We start from the raw sequence: 15103 nt of genomic DNA, 5'->3' as shown, positions 1-15103 counted from the left end.
TGACTCCATGTTCTTAGAAGGCTAATTTATTATTTTATGATATTATATTAAAAGAATGCTACACTAAACTGTACTAAAGAATAGAGAAAGGATACTTACAGAAGGCTTAACAAGATACTAATGAAAATCTGTGACTCTCTCTAGAATCCCAGCACAGCTGGACCCTGATTGGTCATTAAGTCAAAACAATTCACATGTTGGATAAAAAAATCTCCAACCACATTCCAAAGCAGCAAAACACAGGAGAAGGAAATGAGATAATTATTATTTTCCTTTTTCTCTGAGGCTTCTCAGCTTCCCAGGAGAAGAAATCCTAGTGAAGGGATTTTCCAGAAAATATAATAGTAACAATAAACATCAGCTATCAAGTAAGCAATGATTTGCACACTTTTAAACTAAGCTGGGTGTGTGCAAAGGGCAGAAATCTGGACTGGAGCCCACCCCAGAGCAGGGGCTGTGCACAGCCTGCAGCAGCACTGGGGATTCTGCCCCATTCTGTGCTGGGAATATCCAGCCCAGCTCTGTGCTGTGCCACGTGCTCATCTCTCATGGAAATGTCCCACAGCTCAAGGCCCAGATATGAATGTTGTTTCAGAAAAAAAGACTGGAAGACAGCACTCGATTTTTTTCCATAACAACTATTCATGACAATTGCACCTTGCTAATCCATTTTCATCTGAAATCCAAGTTCTTTTGGGATTTGAAGCTCTCTCAGTAGCCCAAAGAAAGTCAGAGATTCAGAGATTGAAACAATTCACACGTTTGTTTAGCCATAGTATTTTTACTCATATTTCATTGCTACTTATTTCCTGCAACTTCAGCTGAGTAAATGCATCAGAACTCAGCCCTCTCAGGAATTTCTGCTCCTCTGTTTCACCATCACTAAATAAATTTTATTGTTTGCTGTTATTAAACATCCAGAAGTGAACTGTGGAGCCACAGATACTCCTCCAAGGTATTCTGTGCCATAAAAGATATATAGTGCACAGAAAATCCTTCACATTTAAAAAGCAGACTATAAATAAGGAATTTCATGTGTCCCACCATCAGATGCAGAGCATCAACAAGCTACCAAGCCCCTCTGAGACACACACAGAATAATTTTATACAGAATTAACATTTTCCACAGATGTAAATTCCAGCATATCAAGCAGTCATTTTTATCCCAGGAAAAAAAGAGCATTGAAATACCTCCAAGTCTGCACAACAATAATAATAAGAAATATATCACCTTAGCTCTTCTATAGATTTTACTTTATAATTATACTGCAATATCCATATGTTTGTACTATATCTGTACTATTTTGTCAATTTTTATATCTTCAGATATTGTCTTACCTGTTTAAAAAAAACAACTTTTAAATTCATTTTATAAAAACCTATTCTGTAGAGTATGAATGAAACAGTTTATATAAAGAATAAAATTCAGCTTATGAAGACAAATTCTACCTTGCAAAATTTGCTTTTGAATCACTTCCCATTCACTTGATCACAGATAAGTGAATTTTAGCAGCATTTTAGCACTCTGCTGAGGTCACCAAACACAGAGAAATTCAATGGAGGAAACAGCACTTCAACTATAAACCAGCAGGCATATGGCAAGTGAACCTGGTTTGAAGGGGTAAGGGTATATTTATGAATCTTATGCATTCTGTGCAATTAGCTTTAAAACATTTTAAATCACAGCCATCTTTGGGCTACCCTAAAACAAGAATGGAAAAAAACACAGCACAGAGGGAGTCAGCAAGAAAGGAACGTGAAGTTTACTTTATCAGCATGATGTCTTTTTTACACAAGTAGTTAATGTCACAGCAGTTTTGTCCCTCTCTGCAGCCATTATGTTGACCATTTTTTTCTTTTCTTTGCTGACTTGTCCAACTACAAAGGCAACAAGAAGGGGGGCACTGGGTGGAGGGAAATCAACCCTGAATTACACTACAGATAATAATCTTTAAAACATTTTTCAGTGCACAAGATAGGAGCAGCAATTTTGCTTAGATGTACTGAATCTTGGGTCTACCAGACATTATAATCTCTTAATGGTCCATGTTTGTTGTATTTAACTCATATGATTTCTTTTATGGCTACCAATAAAGTGACACACTCTATTAATTTTGATGGAGTCAAAATGAGACATAATATACATCAGATAGCACCAGAAAGAAAAGTTTTCAACTCTTTTTTACCAATCTTACTGCTATTTCAAGTTCCTAAGGTAGGAGCTGAGGAAAAATGAGGAAGATGGCATAGAAGGGTGTCATTTCTGAAATTATTTTTGAGCCAACTCAAAAGAAGGAGAGAATTCGACACCTGCAGAGATGGAGGCATGGCTGTATTCTGAACCTAAGCACATGAAAAGTGCACATGGGTCTCAAAAATTTCACATTCTTCATCTTTTAGAGAGGAGAAAGAGGTGGAATTGTGTCCTATTTTAGTCCCTTGCTCTGACATTCCAGTGGCCTTAAAATGGCCTTTATCTCACTGTTTGTAAGACTTTGGCCCAGAAATGGAAGAGGGAAATGAACTCCCTGTTGAATGGTCAGTCACATCCACAGTGCTAATTAAGGACTGCTGACAAACATTGGGCATTTTTGGCTTGTTATTTGGCATCCTTTGATCTGTGTGTGCTGGAAACATACTGGCTGCACTTGCACTGTTCTCTGTGCCTGGAGCATGGATAATGGATCCTGTTCCACTTTTATGCAGTGGACAGATTCTTTTCCTTACATCAAACCTGATCCTACATCTCCTCCTCACACAAGGGATCCTCACTAGTGTGAGGAATGCAGGTTGTAAATCCTGCTTTCCTGTCCAGGGGATCAAACCTGGCTCAGCCTGGTCACACCTGATGCAAATTCAAATTTTCATTTGTGAATTGAGCTGTTGTTCAGGGTTATACAAAGCATTTGATATTTATGAACGAAGATGCGACATTTATTGCACTGGTGGACTCTGGCCCTGGAAAATCTCAACCCCAAGAGCCATTTTAGCTGATTTTCAGCCATGGGCCTTTCCATGATGGCTGGAATAAAAACAGGAATGTGGTCCTTGTGCCACTGTCATTTTCATTGGGAAGCCCATTATCCTCAATGACTGAATTTGACAGCACTCTGGGTGAACACCTGTATTCTATTTAGAAGAGTCTGCTTCATTTTCATAACACATTAGCAGAGCCATGGATCTCTGAGCACTCTGTTGGAGGTTCTTATTGATGCAGATTTGATTACTAAAAGCAAAAAGCTGGACTTTGGCAAGCTGGGTCCCCTAAGTCTTGAGACATGTGGCAAAGCTCAGGCTCTGTGATTTGGAAGGAAATCCTTTTGGAGCAGGTTCTTCTGTTTGAACACATCAAAAGAACAACTTCCTTGATCTATTTTTATCTACAAGCAGGATTCACTGGCTGTGCCATTTTACTTCCATAATCATGCATTGTTAATGGAATTAAAAGGGCTCTGTACACTAGGAGAAATATCCAACAGCTAATTCTCTTGTTTTTTGAGCAACTGGAAAAGAGATGGGCTTTCATGCAGCACTTCAGTTACTTCATTGTGTCAAAATTAAATAGAATTAATAACACACTGATGCAAAAAAATGGGGATACAGGATTTGGATCTGAGAGTATTCTAATGAATGCAGAAAAACCAGTACATTTCCCACTTTTAAAGATTACAGCCTTTGAACACAGAGATTAACAAACAGAAGCAGCCGGCTCTGAGAGCCCATGGACTACTGCATTTGTTCACCCTGCAGGAAACCACCACTAAACATCTCTGGGAAATGCTCATTCACTGAGGCAAATTGAAATTAATTTTTCATCAAATTTCAGTGCAAACATGGACCTTGTTTTCCCTTACTCACAAACCCCTTTCTGAATCCAGCTCCATGACCTGCACTTGGTGTATTTTACCCAGTTCCCCTAAACTCCACACTCCTGAGCTGTTAAACTGCTGATGGCTCCTCCTGTTCTCTGTGCCAGGCTGGCTCCAGCCCAGCAGGGACAGCTCACCTCTCCACCTTGGGCAGGTGAGGGGGGCACAACCAGAGCAGGAGCACCCATGCAAGCAGCAGGGAATTGCTGGAGCACCCTGTGAGTTATTCTTGAGGTTACAGAGACAGTTCATAACGTTACCCTGCACAGATTACAGCAAACATTAAAAATTAATATCAATAATAAATTGACTAAGAGTGTTTTCCTAATACATAGCAGAAAAAGGAATTGCCAGATGCAGATAAAGCCAAGAAAGGCTTAATAACCTCATTAAAATAAGCTATATAGTGCCAAACTCCTAAAGCACAGATATTTCTTTGTGACAACAAGGAATTGCTGATGACAAGTAACAAACTAAATGGAAAGGCTGACACAAGATCCTGTGTGAGTGCAAAATGCAAAGCACAGGCTCCTTGTGGCTGAATAGCATCAGCAGGGGCAGTTACTGACCTGCTCTGGTTAATCACATTTCCTGGGGCAGGAATAAGTTCTGAAGAGTATATGATGAGCACAACTTACTACTGGGATCATGGGTTATGTGCAAGAACTAAAAGAAGCTCAACAGTGATTCAGAGAACCTCAAGGAGCACACAGAATTTTGAAAAGGAAACAAGCTGAAACCTGTTGGATCCCCAAAGGATATCATTATGGAACATACATTTAAATCATGAACTAATAAGTAAGCACACACCAGGTATATAGTCCTTTTGTATGCAATGCTAAGATGAAATAAAACTATTGTTGTAAAGATTATTTCTCCCACATTACAAGGATGCTCACGTAGACCATTATTTTGTTGAAGCAGGAAAATAAAAAGTGTTGCTCTTTCTTCTTGTAGTTATTTGATTTAGAGGCACAAGAGAGGTCAAGTATGTGTCTTATGTAAGAACAGACCTTCTTCAAAAAGTCCCAGTATGACCATATAACCTGTTTCACTTTTTTATTTTAACAATTTTTTATTTCAATGAATATGCATACAGGTGTACAAGTGCTGAAGAAGAAAGCAATACTGTGCTTCTATATGAAATATTTTTCCTGACATACTTTTTTTTCTGGACTGTCTGAACAAGACCAGTCCTGTCTCAAATGTGAAAGGAAAAATATGGTGTTAACTTTTTAAAGTAAAAAGAAGAAAAAGAATGGGGAAAAGACAAGTTAGCTACTACTACTTTTCAACATTGCTAGTATTAAAGATCTTCTTGTAAATCCTGCATGAGAATAGGGTCATTAGGAAACATTAATAATTTTCTATGACACAATTCTTGAAACACATCACTATTCCCTGGAACCACGACCTCTGCTGAGGCTGCTGCTCACATGGTTAAGCAATTTATTACATTCTGCTAAAGCCCAGCTCCATCACTGAATGTGTGGCAGCCTCCCTGTGCCTGATGCACAGAGGTCCCCACTCACTTTGCACTGAAGTTACGTGTCACCAGCCAGATGAGAGGGCAGGAGATTTAAACTCTGCCTTTTGTTTTCCCACAGGATATTTAACACAACTCTGTGCAGCAAACCCCAGCATTCAGTCACCTCTGGAGGCAAAGTAGAGCTGCCTCAATGTTAGAGACTTCCCTAAACTTCTCTTTACAGAGCCAGAACACAAAGGGCTGAGAACATTCCCCTGCACCCCTGTGTAGTTATGATATTTTCTGAAAAATCCTTTATTTAGGATTTTTCCTCTTGAGAAGCTGAGAGGCCTCAGGAACAAAATGCAAACAATGATTATCTGCTGCTGTGGAATGCAACAGGTGGATCTGGGATTGGTCTCATGTGGCTGTTTCTAATTAGTGGCCAATCACAGTCAGCTGGCTCAGACTCTTTGACACACAAGCCTTTGTTATTCATTCCTCCTTTTTCTATTCTTAGCTAGCCTTCTGATGAAATCCTTTCTTCTATTCTTTTGGTATAGTTTTAATATAATAGATATAATAAAATAATAAATCAAGCCTTCTAGAACACAGAGTCAGATCCTCATCTCTGCCCTCACCCTGGGACCCCTGTGAACACCTCACACCCCTGGATCCTGCAGCTTTGTGCTGCCATAGGGCACAAGGTGTTCATTCTCAGAGTTGTATTTCAGTGCCCACTTTAAGCTGGTGGCTCCCTGAAGGGCACAGCCCTGTGCCCACCCTGGGGACTGTCCCCATCAGGCTGCCTGCAGCCATCCCTGGGCATCCCAGCCCTGCCTGTGAGGAGAGCTGTGCCTGCCAGGACACTCCTCCATCCCTCTGTCCCTGCCAGCTCCAGGGGGTGGCATTGGAGCTGGCACAGCTCAGCAGAGCCACTGCCACCCAGGGGCTGCCAGCATCTCTGTTATAACCCCTGTATAACCATTCTGTCATGCCACTGCTTTCCCAGGAGCTGATAGCTTTGCTATTTCAAATTGAACAAGGCCAAAGCTCAAAAACATAAATTGTCATTCCTCCAGTCCTCTAAATAAAACAAGCTCCCCACCAAAATGACAGATTCTGTTCTAGTTTGACAATACATCTATGCCTTAAATGTTTTCTAGGTACTTTCAGGCCCTGTTTTGCCCTCTGAAAAGCAGACAAAAATTTCCCTGTAGATGCCATGTCTGCCTCTCTGACCCACACCACTCACAACATCTGAAGGCAGTTCAAAGATTACTTCTGCAATTTGGAGGCCTACACAAACACTGCAACTTGTGATTCAGGTCAAATATACTTGAAAGTCTATTTTTATGCAGCTTGACAACATATAGAAGAACTGACTTCTCTTACATTCCCCCAAAAAGAAAAAAAACAAACAGTGAACTCTGTATTACAGTATCATTTCGAAGTATTTCTCCTCCATATCTTTAGAGAACCTTTTGGATACTTGTTCCACTCCCTTTTCAGCCAGATTTCACAGGTGTTTCACAAATATTTAGGAGCTGAGAGGCCTTGACTGTGTTCCTCTACCTGCTAAAAGGGGCACAGGTCCTGGTGCAGTTCCTTAAAGGAATCCCAGGTGTGCACAGGGGGATGCACACAACCTGCTGCAGGTGTGCTTTTCCTGTAGAATAAACAAACATCCTAAAAACAGAATTATCAGAGCATGTCTGAAAAATGAAAGTTACAGAGGTTACTGTACTCATCATTTTAAGTTTTGCAAGTCTCTGATAAGTCTCTCCTCTAAGAGTAACCAAACATAAGAAGTGTTGAAAAATTACTGAACCTTGGATTTTTTGTTACTTTATGAAGTTCAACCTCTGTTTTCAGTGTGAATCTGAACAAGATAAAAGCAGGTAGGTATGGCTTAGCACTTTCTCAAAGTGTACGTGACTGTTTAATAAAAGATTACTCATTTTCTTGTTTATTGTAATTTCAAAATAATGTTTAAAAATGCAATTTTAAGCAAACAAAAATAAGATCTTTTTCTATTATAAATGCCAACTTCAAGAGATGTTTGTAGAAAGTTGATTTAGCAAAAATGTAATTTCCTTTAAAAATCAATTTTTTTTTGTTTTCTTTTAAATTTTTTTCCTACATTAGTGTTACTGACCTCAAAACCACCAACACAGTTGAGAGTTCACAAGGGTAACCCATACTTGGAAGGATTTGCCCTTCTTAGGGATTTGAAACTTTTCATTGTGTGGCTGCTGATTAAAGTTGGGAGGAAAGAAATTGCATGGAGACTGGTGTTTTATTATAGCTGCTGTATAATTAGATCTCTACAGTTTTATTTGCAAAATGTCATGCATAAAGAAAAGGAAGGGCACTGAACAAAGTTACCAGTCATACAAAAATTACTTAATATCAAAACATCAGTAATTTAATTCAATTTGAAGCATTATTACTTGACTCTGTTTGATACACTCCAGTATGTAATACTACTCCTAATTTTGTACATTTTATCTATAAAGAGTGCTCTGGGACTGAAGTCAAGATGCTTACTCTGTGCCTACTGCAGGCTAAATGCTTTTCCCATTCCTATTTGCATAACAAGAGAAAAGAAGAAAATTTGATTTAAGGAGGAAGAAAGCAACCCAAAACTTCTGTCTGTGCATGTTTATGAGAATACAGGTTATATCCACAGAATCACAGAGTGAACTAGGTCGGAAAAAAACCTTTGAGATCATCAAGTCCAACCTATGGCCCAACAGCTCCTCATCAACTAAACCATGGCACTGAATGTCATGTCCAGTCTTTTTTTAAACATGGCCAGGGTTGGTGACTCCACCACTTCCCTGGGCAGCCCATTCCATTGCCCAATCACTCTTTAGAGAAGAATTTTCTCCCAATGTCTAACCTAAACTTCCCCTGGCACAGCCGAAGACTGTGTCCTCTCATTCTGTCAGTGCTGCCTGGAGAAAGAGACTGACCTCCACCTGAGCACAGGCACCTCTCAGGAGCTGTAGAGAGTGACAAGGTCACCCTGCATCTCCTTTTCTCCAGGCTGAGCACCCCCAGCTCCCTCAGGGGTTCCTCACAGGGTTTGTGTTCCCAGCCCCTCTCCAGCCTCGTTGCCCCCTCAGGATGTGCTCAGTGTCCCAAGGTCCTTTCCAAACTGAGGGCCCAGAACTGGACACAGCACTCCAGGTGTGCCCTCACCAGTGCTGAGCACAGGGGCACAATGACCTCCCTGCTCCTGCTGGCCACACGTTCCTGATCCAGGCCAGGAGCCATTGGCATTCTTGGCCACCAGGGCAGTCTGCTGGCTCATGGTCAGTCACTGCTGACCAGCACCCCCAGGTCCCTTTCTGCCTGGGCACTGTCCTGTTGTCATCATATTGCAAGAGTTCTATTGTCATTACATTGCAAAGGTTCCATATTGCTAGAGTTTCATACCTCCCTGGTGTTTCTCATGGGCATCTCCTCTAAGCACTGACTCTTCTTCTCACAGTATCCAACTGACTCCAGTTCCCCCCTCAACCAACCACCCCCCTCTTTTATAACACTCTTCTTATTGGCTACAGCTGTGGCCTGTTAAAGTCAGGCCTGTTCCCAATCTCTAATAATTGGCTCAGCTGCAACTCCTTAAGGGATAAGATTACTTTCTATACTTTCTACTTTATTTTCTTGTATTGTATCCCCCTACACTGTCCAGCCACACCACCCCCAGCCTGTAACACTGCAGGGGTTATTGTGGCCAAAATGCAGGACTGGGCACTTGGACTTGTAAAGCTTCATCCCATTGGGCTCTGCCCATTCCAGGTCTCTCTGCAGAGCCCTCCTGCCCTCCAACAGATGGACACAGCTCCCAGCTCAGTGTCCTCTGCAGATTTACTGATGGTGGACTCAGCCCCCTCATCCAGGCCATCAGCAAAGAGACTGAACAGGACTGATCAGTGTGCCAGCACAGAGCCCTGGGGACACCCCTGGTGCCACCATCCCCACCCCTCTCTGGGCCAGCCATGCAGCCAGGTCTGAGCCCAGCACAGAGTGCTCCTGCCCCAGCCCTGGGCTGCAGCTTTTCCAGGAGGGAGCTGTGGGACACAGTGCCAAAGGCCTTGCTGAAGTCCAGGTAAACAACACCTTCTTTGTGATAAAAGGAAAAACAATCTCAAGTCCTCATTCTCCCCATTCCTTTCTTCAATTCTGTTTAATACAAACATTTACATAAAAATGAGGATAGTGTTTAGAATTTTTTTTTGAGTCCCTATACCCTTTCTGAAGTTACAACCTTATACAATATGCTAATTGACACAGCAACCACCAACCACTTAACACAAATGGGATGAATATTTTGCTGAGGATTAACTGAACTACAAAGAAACAAAAGATCCCACTTTTGTGCAAATCTGAGCAGTATTAAAACAAACAAAGTCAGAGGATGAAGAGTTTATGCTGTTACATGCTGAACTATATTGGATTTTCCTAAATGTTTTTGCTTTAGAAAATGCTGACTTGTCAGGACCTATACGTGCATTTATTTCCCAGATCTAGGATAAAACTTCAGAAGCCAGAGGACTTTTTCCCCTCCCTATCCCTCTCCTTCCTGATCCTGTTTGTCTTTACCCCTTTCACAAGCCCATTAATCAAAAACTGAACCATCCATGGCCCTACAAGAAATTCTTCACCTTCTATACCAACAACGTGTTTACAACCTCTTTGCTTCAAAGCAGGGAAAGTCTTCCACTAACTTAGTTCTGGAAACTCTCAATCTGGTTTTCACAAAATATTAACTGGAAAAACATGATGCCTATTTAAAAAAAAAAAAATCTAATGACGAGTTTCAAAGATTCTAGTAACTGATAAATCAAGATTTTTTGGCATTCCTTGGAAGAGGGAAAACAGCAGTAACAGCTTTGGTTCTGAGTCCAGATTCAGGATGCAACTAGAAACAAATAATACCACTTTAGGCTCTGATTTATGTTTCTTTTGGTTTCAGTGACTGGAACTCAAACCTGACAGATTCTGAGTCTCCAGGTAATTAATTTTAATCAGCCACCTGCCTCCTCTGTCTGTTGACATCCCATATACAGTGGTGGTTATTGAAATAGTCACTCAAGGAAACAAAGTTATCCTCAGAGTGTATCCAGCCACCCACCTGGCTCACACAGAGCTCTCAGGGCTGAAACTGAGATAGAAGGGAAAAAAATAATTTCTGTATTAGTATTACAGGAGTCACATGCCTGTGACTTGTCAGTGCACTGTTTAGGATCAAGCCATAAATGCTGGCTTGCTGATGAGCTTTTCCTATGGTTTTGTTACTTGAGATAGAATGAATTTTATTCTAAGAAACAGGGACATGGCGTGCACTGCACAGCAGGGACAGCACCCAGGCCATGCCATGATGGGAGCTGGAAGAACAAAACTGGCCCTGCTGTGGTGTTAGTTGGCAAGAGAAGCTTTCCCTAAGAGGCATTTTCTTTAGTTCAATGATCTACATTAAAAATAAAAAGAAAAAAATAACTGAGTTTATAAACCATCCCCAGGTCTGCCTTTTTCTCTTTTCTGAAAATGAAAAGAAATGCCAGGATAGGTAGCTTCAAATGGAAAGGAAAGCAGACTGCAAAACAGAAATTCACCCTAAACATTTTCCTGCTGCTGTTTATCCTCTGTCAAAAATATTCAATTCAATCAACATTATACTTCTAGCATAAACATAAATCAATGCCAAGATATTTTGGCTTTGTTATCAGACATGATATTTCAATAAGAAATACATAAATAGAATTAAAGATTCCATTTTTTCCAGGTTATCTGTTGCCATTTCTAGCCATTCATAACCCATTTTGCTGCAGTTGATGGAGGACAGGGACAGGGCAGGACAGTCTTGGGCTAACAGAAGACATTGAAAGACAGGGAAAAGAAAATCTGAAGTGATATTCACATAGGCAGAATTAGCTTCCTCCTCTTACAGAAAGCAGAAAATATAGAGAGGTAGCACATAAGAAAACCTCTATGAAAAGTAGTTTGGCACTTTGCTCCTGTCTAGGAGCTAGATTGGCAATAAGTCACTTATGTTTTAACACCAGGCAGCAGCAGCTTGAGTCTGGAAATGCAAAGTCATTAGAATCCACTCCAGTTGCTGACAACTCAGGCAGTGAAATCGGATTACTTGCAGCCATGGAGATCCCCTGCTGCTGCACACACACCTGGGGACAGGAGCTGCTGCCTGCACACAGCACCATTTGTGTGACAACATCCCTGAGGGACTTGCCAGAATGGACTGGAGTGTGGGGAGTGACACAAACAGCTCCAGCTTTCTGAGAGAGAAACATTCAAATACTTTCATATAGGAAATCAATAATAAACAAACAAAACAACATCAGAAAGCAGAAAAAAAAAAAACCAACAAAGGCAGAGCAGGTCTGTCAGTTCCTTGGTCACTGCTGTGCCATGGTTATCAACTCTGGAATGACACTGGAGGGTTGGTAACAGTTGTGCAGTTAATGAAAGAGAATGGGGATAAAGGAGTTGAAGTCTTCATTTAGATTTTAAGCACTTTTTCACCTCCAATTCCTTCATAAAGGAGCTTTGGAGAACAGGCTTCTCCTTCTATACCTGTTCCTACAGTATCTCCCATCTCACACCCTGCTGAATCCAAATTCAACTACACATTTTCCTCTTCATTCAGTATAGGCTATTGCTGAGCCCAAACATGGTTACTGATCTCTTCTATCTTACTTATATTCTCCAAATTCTTGGGCTCCCAAGATCATCACCAGCTGCCTGACACAAGCAATTTTCCAGACCCCTCACATTTCCACTATGTCTAACTTCTATAACATCACCCTGAGAGAGTCTCTCCTTTTTGTTATTAGCAAAATGTTTGTGATACTCTCATTACATATCTCAAATCCTGCAGCGTGCTGTTAGGTGGGAAACACAACCTGACATATTCATTAATGTGGGATTTGAAAAAAAAGAGGCTCTCAGAACATTTGCTCTATCACTGACTGACTTCTTATCATTAACATCCTTGCCCTGTTCTTCCCCACAGTTCTGTCTCTCCTGAAGCACAGCCCTGCATCCCCTCAGGCCCTGTGACTGCAATGTCACACAGGGTGGCCTTGAGTGCTTTTCTGGGGCCAGGCTCTGCCTCTGCCACATGGGGGGCTCAGAGGCTGTGTCATCCTTGCTCTGTCCTGTAGGGCCAACTTGAAAGGAACAAAGAGAATTAAGAGAGGAAGATGTGAAGGTAGAAAATCCAAAAGGCTGCAGGCTCATGGCATTTGGTGTGGATCTTGAAATTAGCAAGTACCCCTGGAAGTTTTGGGCAAATGGCTGTTTCCAGGTATCACAAAGGATGAATAATGTTATGCTGTGTTTGCATTGCATTTAGGGGATAATTTGACAAGTTTATTGCTTCTGTGGTTTAAGAGATCCAAATATTATGGAACTTCACATCCAAGGTATTTCATCATAAACCAGAGCAACTAAAACTGCAAAGCAAGGAAAGACAACATAGCTAATGCTGAGCTTCAAGATAAAAGATGAAAACTGTTATAGTTACCAATTAACATTTAGATTGCCTGTACAAAGGGATGCCATAAATCCCCACTCCTCAGGTATAATAATTCCTTTTAATATCTCATTGTATCACTGCCAAAGAACTGTCTCTCTGCTGTGTACCATTTCAAGGCACATATGTGCACTTTTTGGTTTCCAATGAGTATTGATGCGCATAAATGACATCAGTCAATGTCTCCTTGTAATCCAACTAACCCAGTCAGCTTCTTCCCCGCAGAACCTCTCCCAGAAGAAGCAGAGGCAGCTAAAGTTCTACTGAGCATCACTCCAAAGGAAAGGCACCAATTTAATGGCACTGAGTAAATTCAATGCTGTTAATGGAAATAGATAATTTCCCACAATTCTATCCTAAGTTCTGCATAATGCACCCATAAATTTCAGCTGCAGCCTGCACTGAAAGCAGAATATGGCTTTGTCTCACTAAACCTGTGAGGGAATATCTGAAAAGCTTTTCCACTGTTTTTTTTGGGTCTCTATCAGGTATTTGGCAAACAAAATTGCCAACAAAATTGCTACTCTGAGCAATTTTTAGTTACAATGTAAAATAATTGGACTTTCGTGTCATGGAATTTCTTGTTGGAAGTTTTATCATAAAATCCTGCAGTGTGGTTTGAAAGACAACTAATCTGAAAAAGGTTTATTAATCAAAAGCACACCATACTTTACCTCTTGGTTTTGCATAATTTTGCATTTGACACATACAGACAATTTTATTATTAAATACAAAACAAAACTTAGCAAAAAATTCCAAACAAACAAAAATCCAACCAAACAAAAACAACACCACAAACACAAATTTAAGGAATTTCAAATTAGTAACCAATGAATCCCTTTGCACTCAGTCAGAATTTTCACAACACAAATAACTCAAGGGGTCAGAAACATTGTTCTCACTGTTTTCAATTACCTGTACATGTGATCCTCGACAAAAAAGGGAGCCAGACAGCTCCTCAGAGTTCAGTTTCTGGAAGAAGATTAAAAAGATGGGACACAACCAGAAAAAAAAAATCCAGATGAGACCAGTAAGTTGAGCAGGCTGTTGCCAGAGAAGCTGAGATGAGCCGCCTCAGACCTGACAAAGCAGATATGTGATGCAGGAAGCTCTGATATCAAATATGATGAGAGTTTAATCAGCAAGTCTGCCTAAGATTCTGCAGCAATTAAACCCTACATGAAATCATCTTCAGTGAAATAACCCAGTTGCTCATGGAAACTTCAGTAGGTTTTATTAAGGATGCCTGTGAGGGATCAAAAGAGAAAAAGTTAAAAACTGGAAAGCATGAAAAAACAAAACTGAAAATACCTTAAGTATCAACCCTACACCTTTCATCTTTGAGTGGGTCTCTGCTACTGAAGAGCCCACAAGAATAAAAAAATAAACAAAATAAGAACCTAACTGCATATCTGTACTAGCAACCCAAAGAGATCAAGTCTCAGATTTTTGTGGTCTTTGGGACTTGTCAGGTACTTTGCATGTAAATTTATATGTTTGTAGGCACACAAATTGATAAAATATAATCAAGGAACCAAGTTCAAAGCAACAACATTCTGACTTTTCCCCAGATCACTGTATCCTGGTATGACAGGAATCACTAAAGCATTCACAGGTAAGGAGGCTGATTTGCTTGTGGTCTCCTCAGTTTTCTGTGAAAGAGCTACCAAAGACACTCTGATATCTGCCCTCAACAAGAACCTTGTGCTGAACTCTCTGTGAGGAGCAGACCCACACTGTAACAAAAAGCAGAGTTCAGAAGACTCAGAAATAAAAACTAATACTGGCAGTTGCCAACAGCCACAGAAATGGTGACAGGAGCTGCCAATAGGTAAGGGAACATCCAACTACAGTTTCCAAGATCGTGGGGAAGTTGAGCACTTCCTTGGAGAATTCTTTGAATTTTTTGCTTAAGAATCATTTGCCTAAATGATAAGCAAAACTCAACAGTTTCCATATCAATGACTGGATTAAAATCAAGAATAAATTTACAAAAATAATTTCTCAGCTACCTATAATTTATCGTTTATCTGCATAACTAATACCTGATATTAGTCAGGAATTATTGACTTTATCAACTTTGCTGGACTCGCTCTTGCTGATGTAAGCAAAATCAAAATCTGACAAGAGACATTTGGGCTAGCCTTGCTTCCAGTGCAGAGCTTTGTTTTCTGAAACATTTGTTCCATTTTTGGCAAT

Source organism: Camarhynchus parvulus, chromosome 11 (genome assembly GCF_901933205.1).
Source record: "Camarhynchus parvulus chromosome 11, STF_HiC, whole genome shotgun sequence".
NCBI lineage: Eukaryota > Metazoa > Chordata > Aves > Passeriformes > Thraupidae > Camarhynchus > Camarhynchus parvulus.
The sequence above is the reverse complement of the archived record's forward strand: the minus strand, read 5'-3'. Positions refer to the sequence as shown.